The following is a 12,834-nucleotide window of genomic DNA, read 5'->3' on the forward strand; positions in this document are numbered from 1 at the left end:
TACCCCCTTCGCTTTCCTAAGTGATGTCAGCCCCTGTGAGCTTCCAATAGGAGCCATGCATAAATCAGGGAGCTGACCTTATCCAATAGGAAACTTTATTATAGAAAATTAAAAAAAAAGAGAGGAGGAGAGAAAGACACAGGGGGAAGTTTATACATATATTTATATTTATATATTTATATTTAAAGTGGAGAGCCTGTACAATCTCTGAGGAATTACTGCAGAGCTGAGGGGGGCGGGGGACGCAAGGGAGGCAAGGAACAAGGGCTTTTTAGAATGGCACGCCTAAGTCTCAGTTCTCTTTGATGGTGGGTTCTTGCTCCCTCTTCCGTATTATCCCGGTGGGGAAACAGAAAAGGGCTGCTTTTACTTGACTGCTGCTGTTTGGTTTGTTGCTTTCCTACCCCAAAGCATTTCCCTAAAGGAAGACGGGAAAGGAGGAGAGAGAAATCCTAGAAACAGGACTACTGTATCTTGACTGGGATGGTAGGGGATATCTGAGGTAAACCCTGTTTCACTGTTTTGGATTCAATGCATTAGAGCTATTTTTTTTTTTTTAATGCCTAAACTTGTTAACAGTTTTTAGTCTCTACACTCTGAATTAGAAGGAAGCAGAATCCACTGGGCTGTTAAAGAAAATAACTGTCTTCCTAATTTGTCCCAAAATCAAAATAATGTGGGTTTATTGGGAAAAGGAAATGAAATCCAATAAACAAGCAATATATTTAGAGGGAATAACAGCATAGGTAATCTCCTGTCAAGAACATTTTATTTCTTTGTAAACTTCAAGCTTAAGATGATCTAGTTCATACATTCTTTTTTTACATTTGACCTAAATAAAGAATTATTGGGGTATTATTTTTCTGAGTTAAGACTTTTTTTTTTTTGAGACGGAGTTCGCTCTTGTCTGCCAGGCTGGAGTGCAATGGCTCGATCTCGGCTCACCACAATCTCTGCCTCCCAGCTTCAAGTGATTCTCCTGCCTCAGCCTCCCGAGTAGCTAGGATTACAGGCAGGCACCACTATGCCCAGCTAATTTTTTTGTATTTTTAGTAGAGATGGGGTTTCTCCATGTTGATCAGGCTGGTCTCAAACTCCTGATCTCAGGTGACCCACCCACCTCGGCTTCCCAAAGTGCTAAGATTACAGGCATGAACCGCACTTGGCCGTTAGGACATATTTTTAATATGTCCTTAAACTGTAAGACCATGATGGACAGAGGCTAGATTTTTTTTTTTACATGCTTGACAAAGTTTACCAATTTATGGTTATTCTCTGATCACTAAAACAAAGACAATGATGAATCAAAAATTTCCTTCTGCCAGGCGTGGTGGCTTACGCCTGTAATCCAAGCACTTTGGAAGCCAAGGCAGGCAGATCACCTGAGGTCGGGAGTTCAAGACCAGCCTGACCAACATGGTGAAACCTCGTCTTTTTTTTTTATTAAAAAAAAAAATTCCTTCTTCTTCCTTACTAAAAATCTAAAACTTGGCCAGGCGCAGTGGCTCATGCCTGTAATCCCAGCACTTTGGGAGGCCGAGGCGGATGGATCACAAGGTCAGGAGTTTGATACCAGCCTGGCCAATATGGTGAAACCCCATCTCTACTAAAAATACAAAAATTGGCTGGCTGTGGTGGCGGGTGCCTGTAGTCCCAGCTATTCAGGAGGCTGAGGCAGGAGAATCACTTGAACCCAGGAGGGAGAGGTTGCAGTGAGCCCATATCACGCCACTGAACTCCAACCTAGGTGACAGAGTAAGACTCCGTCTCAAAAAACAAAAACAAAAAATCTAAAACTTATCCTATAGACTGCTGCCAAATGAGCCTTCATAGTTTTCATAATCTAGAATAGAAATATGAAAACTTGGCCGGGCACAATGGCTCATGCCTGTGATCCCAGCACTTAGGGAAGCTGAGGCAGGCAGATCATCTGAGGTCAGCAGTTCGAAAACAGCCTGACCAACATGGCAAAACCCCATCTCTACTAAAAATACAAAAATTAGCTGGGCATGGTGGTGGGCGCCTCTAATCCCAACTACTTGGGAGGCTGAGGCACAAGAATCACCTGAACCCGGGAGGCAGAGGTTGCAGTGAGCTGAGATTGCCCCATTGCACTCCAGCCTGGGCAACAGAGCAAGACTCCATCTCAAAAAAAAAGAAAAAGAAAAAAATATGATGAATTAAGACTTAAAGGACTGAAAAAGAAAAAGAAATATGAAACCTTAAGAGCACAGATTTTCACAAACTGCCTAGCTTCAAACTCTACCTACGTAAGTAAGCACACTTACTCAAATATAGGTACTATTATGTGACCTTGACCCAAATTAAATAATCTGAGTCTCAGTTTCCTTAACTGTAAAATGGAGATAACCATCTCTCTCTCACAAGACTGTTGTAAGAGCCGGGCGCAGTGGCTCACGCCTGTAATCCCAGCACTTTGGGAGGCCGAGGCGGGTGGATCACGACGCGGTCAAGAGATTGAGACCATCCTGGTCAACATGGTGAAACCCCGTCTCTACTAAAAATACAAAAAAATTAGCTGGGCACGGTGGCGCATGCCTGTAATCCCAGCTACTCAGGAGGCTGAGGCAGGAGAATTGCCTGAACCCAGGAGGCGGAGGTTGCGGTGAGCTGAGATTGCACCATTGCACTCCAGCCTGGGTAACAAGAGCAAAACTCCATCTCAAAAAAAAAAAAAGACTGTTGTAAGAATTAAAATACACATAAAGTTCTTTGGGCCAGGCACCATAGCTCACCCCTGTAATCCCAGCACTTTGGGAGGCCGAGGTGAGCATATCACCTGAGCTCAGGAGTTCCGGACCAGCCTAACCAACAGGGCAAAATCCCATCTCTACTAAAAATACAAAAATTAGCCAGGCGTCATGGCACGTACCTGTAGTCCCAGCTACTCAAGTGGCTGAGGTGGGAAAATCACTTGAACCCAGGAGGCAGAGGCTGCAGTGAGCTGAGCTCATGTCACTGCACTACAGCCTGGGCAACAGAGCAAGACTCCAGCTCAAAACAAAAAAAAGTTATTAATGTATGGCATATAGTATAAACTCACTAAGAATGCATTATCATTATTTTCTTTATTCAGTAACTACCCTGCCCCAAAACCTTCAGTGGTGAGCCACTGCCCAATAATAGCAACCAATGATGAAGTGTCTACCATGTGAGAGGCAGTTTGAGCTCACTACCTCAAACTTCTAAAACATTACTACAGAAATAGTACTACTACCATTCTACAGATGGGGAAATCAAGGACCAGCAAAGTGAAGAAATTTGCCTGATCTCATCTGGCTAGGCTAACCCCTCACCAATCTGACTTCACAGCCCATGCTCTTTCTATTACCTTACACTATGGTCAAGATAAAGGTCAAACTCTTCATCTGCTTTCAAGGAACCACACTTATTCATTCAGTACATTAAAGTAACACATTATTAACCATAATTTGACCTTTCTTTATTTATCTAAACTGGAACTCAACTCCTCAGCATGAATGTGCTCTTTTTAATCATGCTGATGTAGTCATTATCCACTCCTTTATATAAGGTCTATCGTCTCATACACCCTCATATTTGGTCTATAGTGGCCAAAAAGGACTTCCTCAGAAGTGTTGGAAAACCAAACAAGCATTACAGCACTTTTTTGATGGGCTTTAAACAAACTACAGCTGGAAATAAATATATTATAACAAAGATATGAACAGCCTTTAAGCCCCATTACCTAAGAATCTTCTCCTTTTATTTTACCACATCTTCTACCTCTATTCTCCATCAATTTTTAGTTATCCATAGCAAGTTCAAAAGCCAAAGATAATTGCCAAAAGAAAACAACCAGCATAAAAATGTTTGTTGATTCATTGGTTCCTGTATCAGAGCCACATAATAGAATATTATGAGATTTTCTACAGACACATTGGTCTTGTTTGTTTCCTTCACATCACTGCTCACAACTTGCAAGTATTTTGTCTTCCTTTTTCTTTTGTTTTCGTGTATTTCTTTCTTTCTTCTTCTTTTTTTTTTTGAGACAGTCTTTGCTCTGTCTCCCAGGTTGGAGTGAAGTGGCATGATCTCGGCTCACTGCAGCCTCCGCCCTGCCTCCACCTCCCCGCCCCGCAGGTTGAAGCAATTCTCCTGCCTCAGCCTCCCAAGTAGCTGGGATTACAGGCACGCGCCACCACACCCAGCTAATTTTTGTATTTTTAGTAGAGATGGAGTTTCCACATGTTGGCCCGGCTGGTCTCAAACTCCTGACCTCATGTGATCCGCTCGCCTCGGCCTCCCAAAGTGCTGGGATTACAGGCCTGAGCCACCGCCTCCAGTCGTGTATGTGTATTTCTATCTCCCCCATCAGAAGATAAGCTCCATGGGCTGGGAGCGGTGGCTCCCGCCTGTAATTCCAGCACTGTGGAAGGCCAACGCGGGCACATCACGAGTTCAGGAGTTAGAAACCAGCCTGGCCAACATGTTGAAACCCCCTCTCTACTAAAGATAGAAAAAATTAGCCAGACGTGGTGGCCTGTGCCTGTAATCCCACCTACTCGGGAGACTGAGGCAAGAGAATCACTTGAACCCGGACAGCAGAGGTTGCAGTGAGCCCAGATCATGCCATTGCACTCCAGCCTGGGTGACAGAACAAGAGGCTGTCTCAAAAAAGTAATAATAATAATAAGCTCCATGAATAGTGTCTTTCTTGTTCATGATCTATCCCCAGAGCTCAACCTTGTATCTCATATTTAGCAACAGCTAAATAAGTGAATGAAGTCTCTTGGCTTACTAGTTGTATAATCCTGGTCAAGCTATGTAAAATTAATGAACATTTAAAATAAGCCAGGTGTGGTGGCTCACACCTGTAATCCCAGCATTTTGGAAGGCAGAGACGGGTGGATCACTTGAGGCCAGGAGTTCCAGACCAGCCTGGCCACCATGGTGAAACCCCATCTTTATGACAAATACAAAAATTAAGGTGCTGGGCATGGTGGCTCACGCCTGTAATCCTAGCACTTTGGGAGGCCAAGGCGGGAGGATCAACTGAGGTCAGGCGTTCGAGACCAGCCTGACTAATATGGAGAAACCCCATCCCTACTAAAAATACAAAATTAGCAAAGCATGGTGGTGCATGCCTGTAATCCCAGCTACTCAGGAGACTGAGGCAAGAGAATCGCTTGAACCTGGGAGGTGGAGGTTGCGTTGAGCTGAGATTGCGCCATTGCACTCCAGCCTAGGCAACAAGAGCGAAACTCCATCTCAAAAAAATAAAAAATTAGCTAAGCATGGTGGCATACACCTGTAATCCCAGCTACTTGGGAGGCTGAGGCAGGAGAATCACTTGAACCCAGGAGCTGGAGGTTACAGTGAGCCCAGATTGTGCCACTCACTCCAGTCTGGGCGACAGAGCAAGACTCCATCTCAAAAAATAAAATAAAATAGAATTACATAGAAATCAGGCTGGGCACAGTGGCTCAGGCCTGTAATCCCAGCACTTTGGGAGGCTGAGGTGGGTAGCTCACAAGGTCAGGAGTTCAAGACCAGCCTGACCAGCATGGTGAAACCCTGTCTCTACTAAAAACACAAAAATTAGCTGGGCATGGTGGCACGTGCCTATAATCCCAGCTACTCAGAAGGCTGAGGCAGAAGAATTGCTTGAACCTGGGAGGCAGAGGTTGCAGTGAGCTGAGATCGCACCATTGTACTCCAGCCTGAGCAATAGAGCGAGACTCCATCTCAAAAAAAAAAAAAAGAATTATATACAAATCAAAAAAACTTACTGGTGAAAAGATGTTAAAATTTAAATTTATCTGAAACAGGAAACCCACCTCTACAAAAAATTAAAAATTAGCCTGGTGTGGTGGCACAAGCCTGTGTGGTTCCAGCTACTTGGGAGGCTGAGGTGGGAGGATCACTTGAGCCTGAGAGGTTGAGGCTGTGGTGGGCTGTGATCATGCCATTGCATTCCAGCCTGGGTGACACAGCAAGACCCTGTCTCCTCAATAAATCAATAAACTAAAATGGCTATTTCCAAATAAAGTATAACAAGCATTAATACACACTGACTGAGGGAAAAACTGTTCACACTCAATTAATGGAAAATAAAAAGACTAGTTCCACTCGGATTATTTTGAGCACCTACTGTGAGCCAGGTACTCCACCAGATGTCAAGGATAACAAGGTTAGACAAGTTTCCTGTTCTCATAGAGAATAGGAAAGAATCAGAGGATTAATAAACAAAAGTCAGATGGACCACTATGTAGATTTGAAACAGATTGATGGGAATGACTTGTGGCTTGCTCCAGATTGCATGTCAGGTGCAAACTCTCTGGAGAGGTGACATTTAAATTGAAATCTTTAGCTACACATAGTGGCATGTGCCTGTAGTCCCAGCTACTCCGGAGGCTGAAGTGGGAGGATCACTTGACCTTGGGAAGTTAAGGCTGCAGTAAGCCACGATTGCACCACTGCACTCCAGCCTGGGCAACAGAGGGAGACCTTGTTTCCAGAAAGAAAAAAAGAAAAAGGAAAAAAGAAATAAAATGTTGAGATCTAAATGATAAGGAGCAGCCAAGTAAGAAAGAAGATATTAAGTCCTGAGGTATGGAGCTGAAACATACTGGACCCAGCAGAGAACACTGGAAATGAGGAGGATGGAGGAATAGGTGAGAATCAGACTATGAAGGTTTCTATAGGTCAGAGAATGAAGTTTGTATTTTTATTCTTAGGTAGAGGAAGCCCTATGGGGCTTTTAAACAGAATGACATAATCACATTTTTAAAAGATCTGGCTGGGTGCAGTAGCTCGTGCCAGTAATCCAAGCACTTTGTGAGGCTGAGGCAGGAGGATGGCTTGAGCTCAGGAGTTTAAGACCTAGCCTGGGCCACATAGCAAGACCTCATCTTTATAAAATAAAATAAAAATAATTAGCTGGGTGTGGTGGCATGAGCCTGTGGTTCCAGCTACTCGGAAGGCTAAGGCGGGAGGATCACTGGAGCCCAGGAGTTCCAGGCTGCAGCCATGATAACAGAGCACAACCATATCTCAAAAAAAAAAAAAAAGAGAGAAAGAAATGGTCTGAGATTTGTGCAAAAATAGATTAAAGAGGGGTAAGAGTGAAAGCAAAACAAGTTTATTTATTTAGTTAGTTAGTTAGTTAATTTTTTTTTTTTTTGAGACGGAGTCTCACTTTGTTGCACAGGCTGGAGTGCAGTGGTGTGATCTCGGCTCACCACAACCTCCACCTACTGGGTTCAGGCAATTCTCTTGCCTCAGCTTCCCAAGTAGCTGGGACTACAGGTGCACGCCACCATGCCCAGCTAATTTTTGTATTTTTAGTAAAGATGGGGTTTCACTACGTTGGCCATGTAATCTCAAACTCCTGACCTTGTGATCCGCCCACCTCAGCCTCCCGAAGTGCTGGGATTACAGGCGTGAGCCACCTCGCCCAGCCACAGTTTATTTTTTTACCATCTCAGTTGATTGTAACCTCCACTTCCTGGGCTTAAGCAATTCTTCTGCCTCAGTCTCCCCAGTAGCTGGAATTACAGGCGTGCACCACCACACCTGGCTAATTTTTGTATATTTAGTAGAGACTGGGTTTCGCCATATTGGCCAGGCTAGTCTCAAACTCCTGACCTCAAGTGATCCAATCTCCTTGGCCTCCCAAAGTGCTGCAATTACAGCCATGAACCACCATGTCTGGCCCAAGAGGAGTTTAAAGGCTATTGTACTGGTCAAGCTGCAGTGTTAGGGAGTTGGATTAGGGCTGCAGTAAAAATGGAGAGAAGTCAATAGATAGAAGATACGTTTTACACATATAGGATTGTTTTATGTATTTTTTCTTTTTCTTTTTTGTTTTGTTTTGATACATGGAATATTACACTCCTTGCTCAGATTTACAATCCTCAAAGTTTAACATCCCCATCTACATTACTACATACAAACCCAGAAAAACAAGATACCGTAAATGGTGAAAGATTAGGAAAAAGCCAAGAAAGGCGGGGAAAAAAGTGTATTTAAAATATTAAAATTATTATATAGGGCAGAGTTCTGTGCCATGATTATTCCAGTTCTAAAACAGACTAAAACAGCCAGGTACAGTGACTGATGCCTGTAATCCCAGCATTTTGGAGGCCAAGGTGGGAGGATCATTTAAATCCAGGAGTTCAAGACAAGCCAAGTTCAAGAAACACTGCAAGACCCTCATCTCTACAAAAAAAAAACTTTAAAAAAAAATTAGCTAGGAATGATGGTGCATACCTGTGGTCCCAGCTAATTTGGGGGGCTGAGGTAGGAGGATTGCTTAAGCCCAGGAGTTCAAGGCTGCAGTTAGCTGTGTTTGTGCCACTGCACTCCAGCCTAGGTGACAAAGTGACATCCTGTCTCAAAAATAAAATAAGCCTGGGGGAGGTGGCTCATGCCTATAATCCCAGCACTTTGGGAGGCTAAGGCAGGTGGATCAACTGAGGTTAGGAGTTCCAGACCAGCCTGACCAATATGGTGAAACCCTGTCTCTACTAAAAATACAAAAATTAGCCAGGCTTGGTGGCGTGCACCTGTAGTCCCAGCTACTTGGGAAGATAAGATAGGAGAATTCCTTGAACCCAGGAGGCGGAGGTTGCAGTGAGCCAAGATCATGCCTGCACTCCAGTCTGGGTGGCAGAATGAGACTCTGTCTCAAAAATAAATAAATAAATAAATAAATAAATAACAAAAGAAAAGAAAATAGACTAAAACTATAAATGCCAAGGAGAAGAAATTTTAAAAATTCAACTTCAAAAACCCTTCTGTTTGCTATCCAAATGTTACATAAAAAGAAAAAAAAAACCCTACTGCTTATCCTTAAAAAGAAAAACAAAATATTTTTACTCCTTTCTACCCTCTGGTGGTTACATATTACAATCCAAAGTTTGTCATTTTTTTTTTTTTTTTTTTTTTTTTTTTTTTTTTTTTTTGAGACGGAGTTTCGCTCTTTTTACCCAGGCTGGAGTGCAATGGCGCGATCTCGGCTCACCGCAACCTCCGCCTCCTGGGTTCAGGCAATTCTCCTGCCTCAGCCTCCTGAGTAGCTGGGATTACAGGCACGCGCCACCATGCCCAGCTAATTTTTTGTATTAGTAGAGACGGGGTTTCACCATGTTGACCAGGATGGTCTCGATCTCTTGACCTCGTGATCCACCCACCTCGGCCTCCCAAAGTGCTGGGATTACAGGCTTGAGCCACCGCGCCCGGCCAAGTTTGTCATTTTTGAAGCCCTGTATAGGATAGCCATTTATCAATCCCTTTAGAAGTTCTTTTTTTTTCTTTGTTTTTTTGAGACAGAGTCTTGCTCTGTCACTCAGACTGGAGTGTAGTGTTATGATGTCAGCTCATTGTAACCTCTGCCTACTGAGCTCATGCAATTCTCCTGCCTCAGCCTCCCAAGTAGCTGAGATTATAGGCACTCACCATGATGCCTGGCTAATTTTTTTATTTTTAGTAGAGACGGGGTTTTGCCATGTTTACCAGGCTGGTCTAGAGCTCCTGGCCTCAAGTGATCTGCCTGCCTCGGCCTCCCTAAGGGCTGGGATTATAGGCATAAGCCACCATGACCTGTCTCACCTTAAAAAATTCTACCAACACAAGATTCAACTAAAATGATGTTAGATTAAAAAAATAAGAAGTCCTCTCCACTTTTTGAAAATTAATTTAATCCTGATGACAATATATGAATGAGAAGATATACATTGATAATTACCTTACATCTCCACAGAATCATCTACACTGGTACTCCACCTGCCCAATCAAGTCCTGATTCTGTGCTAACAGATGCCATAAACAAGGGTTGTTCTGCCTTCTCTTTTGTTTTCTTTGCTCGTTTACTTGTGTGTGTTTGTTGTGCTGTTGTTGCTGCTGCTGCCAACATCTAAAATCTTTCCTCCTTCTGCTAATTTTTATGTCCTTTCACAAACTGCTTCTTCTTCAAAGTAAGACAACATCAACCAAAAATGTTTTCTGTTCCTTGTTTCTTTCTCCACCTCAACACCAGAAGACTCAGTCTAGGGGAAATAGTACCTGACTTGGAAATGCATTCCCCACACCACAATTTCAGTCAACAACCTCAAATCCTTTTTGAAAAGGTATTAGATATCAATAAGGACATTTGGGGTGACCTCAACGTTTTGTCCCTTTGCACACTGCCCTTCTCTTAGGCATCTTTCTTCCTTTCTACCTCTAGTTGGCCTCGGGGGGAGCTGGTCCATTTCAATTCACCATACTTTGTCACCAGTGGCTTTAGATTCAGCTATTCTCATCCAGAACTGGACATCACAGAGAATCTAATGAGGGCAATAACTGAAGCCAGGGCCCAGGTTCTAACACACACAGGGGAAAGAAAAAACTGCTGTCCATAATTATACCATGGGTTGGCATTCTCTGTAAATATTTAATCTTGAGATAATTAGGCCAGGCATGGTGGCTCACATCTGTAATCCCAGCACTTTGGGAAGCTGAGGCAGGCAGATCACCTGAGGTCAGGAGTTTGAGACCAGCCTGCCCAACATGGTGAAACCCTGTCTCTACTAAAAATACAAAAAAAATTAGAGGCCAGGCGCGATGGCTCACGCCTGTAATCCTAGCACTTTGGGAGGCCGAGGTGGGTGGATCACCTGAGGTCAGGAGTTCAAGACCAGCCTGGCCATCATGGAGAAACCCCATCTTTAAAAAAAAATAAAAAATAAAAAAAATTAGCCAGGCGTGGTGGCAACTGCCTGTAATCCCAGCTTCTTGGAAGGCTGAGGCTTGAGAATCGCTTAAACCCAGGAGGCAGAGGTTGCAGTGAGCCAAGGTCATGCCACTGCACACCAGCCTGGGCAACAGAGCAAGACTCTGTCTCAAAAAAAAAAAAAATCTTGAGCTAATTTAATTTTTCATATCATCCCTGAAAACAGCTAATTCCAGTCAGAAACTGGGCTAAATAAATTGTCTCTGGGCCAGGCTCAGTGACTCATGCCTGTAATCCCAGTACTTTGGGAGAATGAGGTGGGAGGATCAATTGAGCCCAGGAGTTTGAGGTCAGCCTGGGCAACATAGAGATACCCTATCTCTATTTTTAAAAAGAAAAGAAGAAACAGAAAGAGAATAAAAAAGAAAGAAAGAAGAAAAGAAAGAGAGAAAGAGAAAGAAAGGGAGAGAAAGAAAGAGAGAAAGGAGAGAAAGAAAAAGGAAAAGAAGAAAAAAGGAAAGAAAAGAGGGAGAGAGAAAGAAAGAAAAGAAAGAGGATGTAAGGAAGGCGGGAAGGAAGGAAGGAAAAAAGAGAATGACAGAAAGGAGGGAGTGAGGAAGGGAAGAAGGAAGGAAGGAGAAGGGAAGGAGGGAGGGAAAAAGAAGAAAAAGAAAATCAGGTTGGGCGGAAGAAAGGGAGGTAGGAAAAGAAAGAGAGAAGAAGAAAAAGAAAATCAGTCTGAGCGCGGTGGCTCACGCCTCTAATCCCAGAACTTTGGGAGGCCAAGGTGGGTTGATCACCTGAGGTCAGGAGTTTGTGACCAGCCTGGCCAACATGGTGAAACCCCATCTCTACTAAAAATACAAAAATTACCTGGGCATGGTGGCAGGCGCCTGTAATACCAGTTACTTGAGAGGCTGAAGCAGGAGAATCACTTGAACACGGAGGTGGAGGTTGCAGTGAGCAGAGATGGTGCCATTGCACTCCAGCCTGGGTGACAAGAGCCAAACTCCATCAAAAAAAGAAAAGAATAAAGAAATAAGGAAAATCAGCCAGACGTGGTGGCACTCACTTGTAGTCCCAGCTATTCGGAAGGCTGAGATGGAAGGATTGCTGGAGTTCCAGAGGTCGAGGGTGCAGTGAGCTGAGATCGCATCACAACCTGGGCAATATTAATTAACTGTTTTTTTTTTTTTCCTGAGACTGAGTCTTGCGCTGTCGCCCAGGCTGGAGTGCAGTGGTGCGATCTCAGCTCACTGCAACCTCCGCCTCCCGGGTTCAAACAATTCTCCTGCCTCAGCCTCCCGAGTAGCTTGGCTTACAGGCGCATGCTACCAGGCCTGGCTAATTTTTTGTATTTTTAGTAGAGATGGGGTTTCACCATGTTGGCCAGGCTGGGCTTTAAACTCCTGACCTGGTGATCCACCCACCTCCGCCTCTCAAAGTGTTGGAATTACAAGCATCAGCCACCACGCCTGGCCTAATTTTTTTTTTTTTTTTTAAATCGTCTCTGTAAGCATAATGGAAATCATTCCGGGGGGAATTTCTGCAAAACCCCTGGGTCACAAGTTCTCCAAGATTTGGGGGTGAAGAAACTGAATTCAGATACTGCCCAAGGACCTTATTCCATTACATCTCCGGTTATAGGAGATAGCTGGGTTAGTGAAGCGGGGGATCCGGTGTTAGCAAAGCCAATCAGAACCAGAGACTTCCTCCACGAAGCCCGGAGGGCTCCTAGCAGGGCGAAGGCCATCTGCTGCCTCTTCAAGGGGAAGACAGACATGCCCCGGAACCGCATTGGTGCCTGCTTTGCTACAGCATCCCTACCCTCTTTTTCGGTGTGTTTTCATCGAGTGCTGAGGGAGACGACGGCTTCCACAGGAATTCCTCCCCGGCGAGCCTTTCCCCCTGCCTCTTGCAGCGCAGCCATCTTCCCGCAGCCCTCAAGTCCCTCGAGAGTTAGCCTCCCGCCCAAAGCGCTCCTTCTGCTCTGATTGGTTCTCCCCGAAGCCTTCGGCCAATGGGGATGACGTATTCCGGGGGACGTAGGCCCGAGGGCTCGGGAGGAGGAGGGGCGTCGGGCTCTGCGACGCGCCGGGCGCGAGGGTGGTGGCACGAGGTGTGTGGCGCTGGCCGCT

Source organism: Aotus nancymaae, unplaced genomic scaffold (assembly GCF_030222135.1).
Source record: "Aotus nancymaae isolate 86718 unplaced genomic scaffold, 86718_ANA_hifiasm-v0.15.2.pri h1tg000059l, whole genome shotgun sequence".
Classification (NCBI taxonomy): Eukaryota; Metazoa; Chordata; class Mammalia; order Primates; family Aotidae; genus Aotus; species Aotus nancymaae.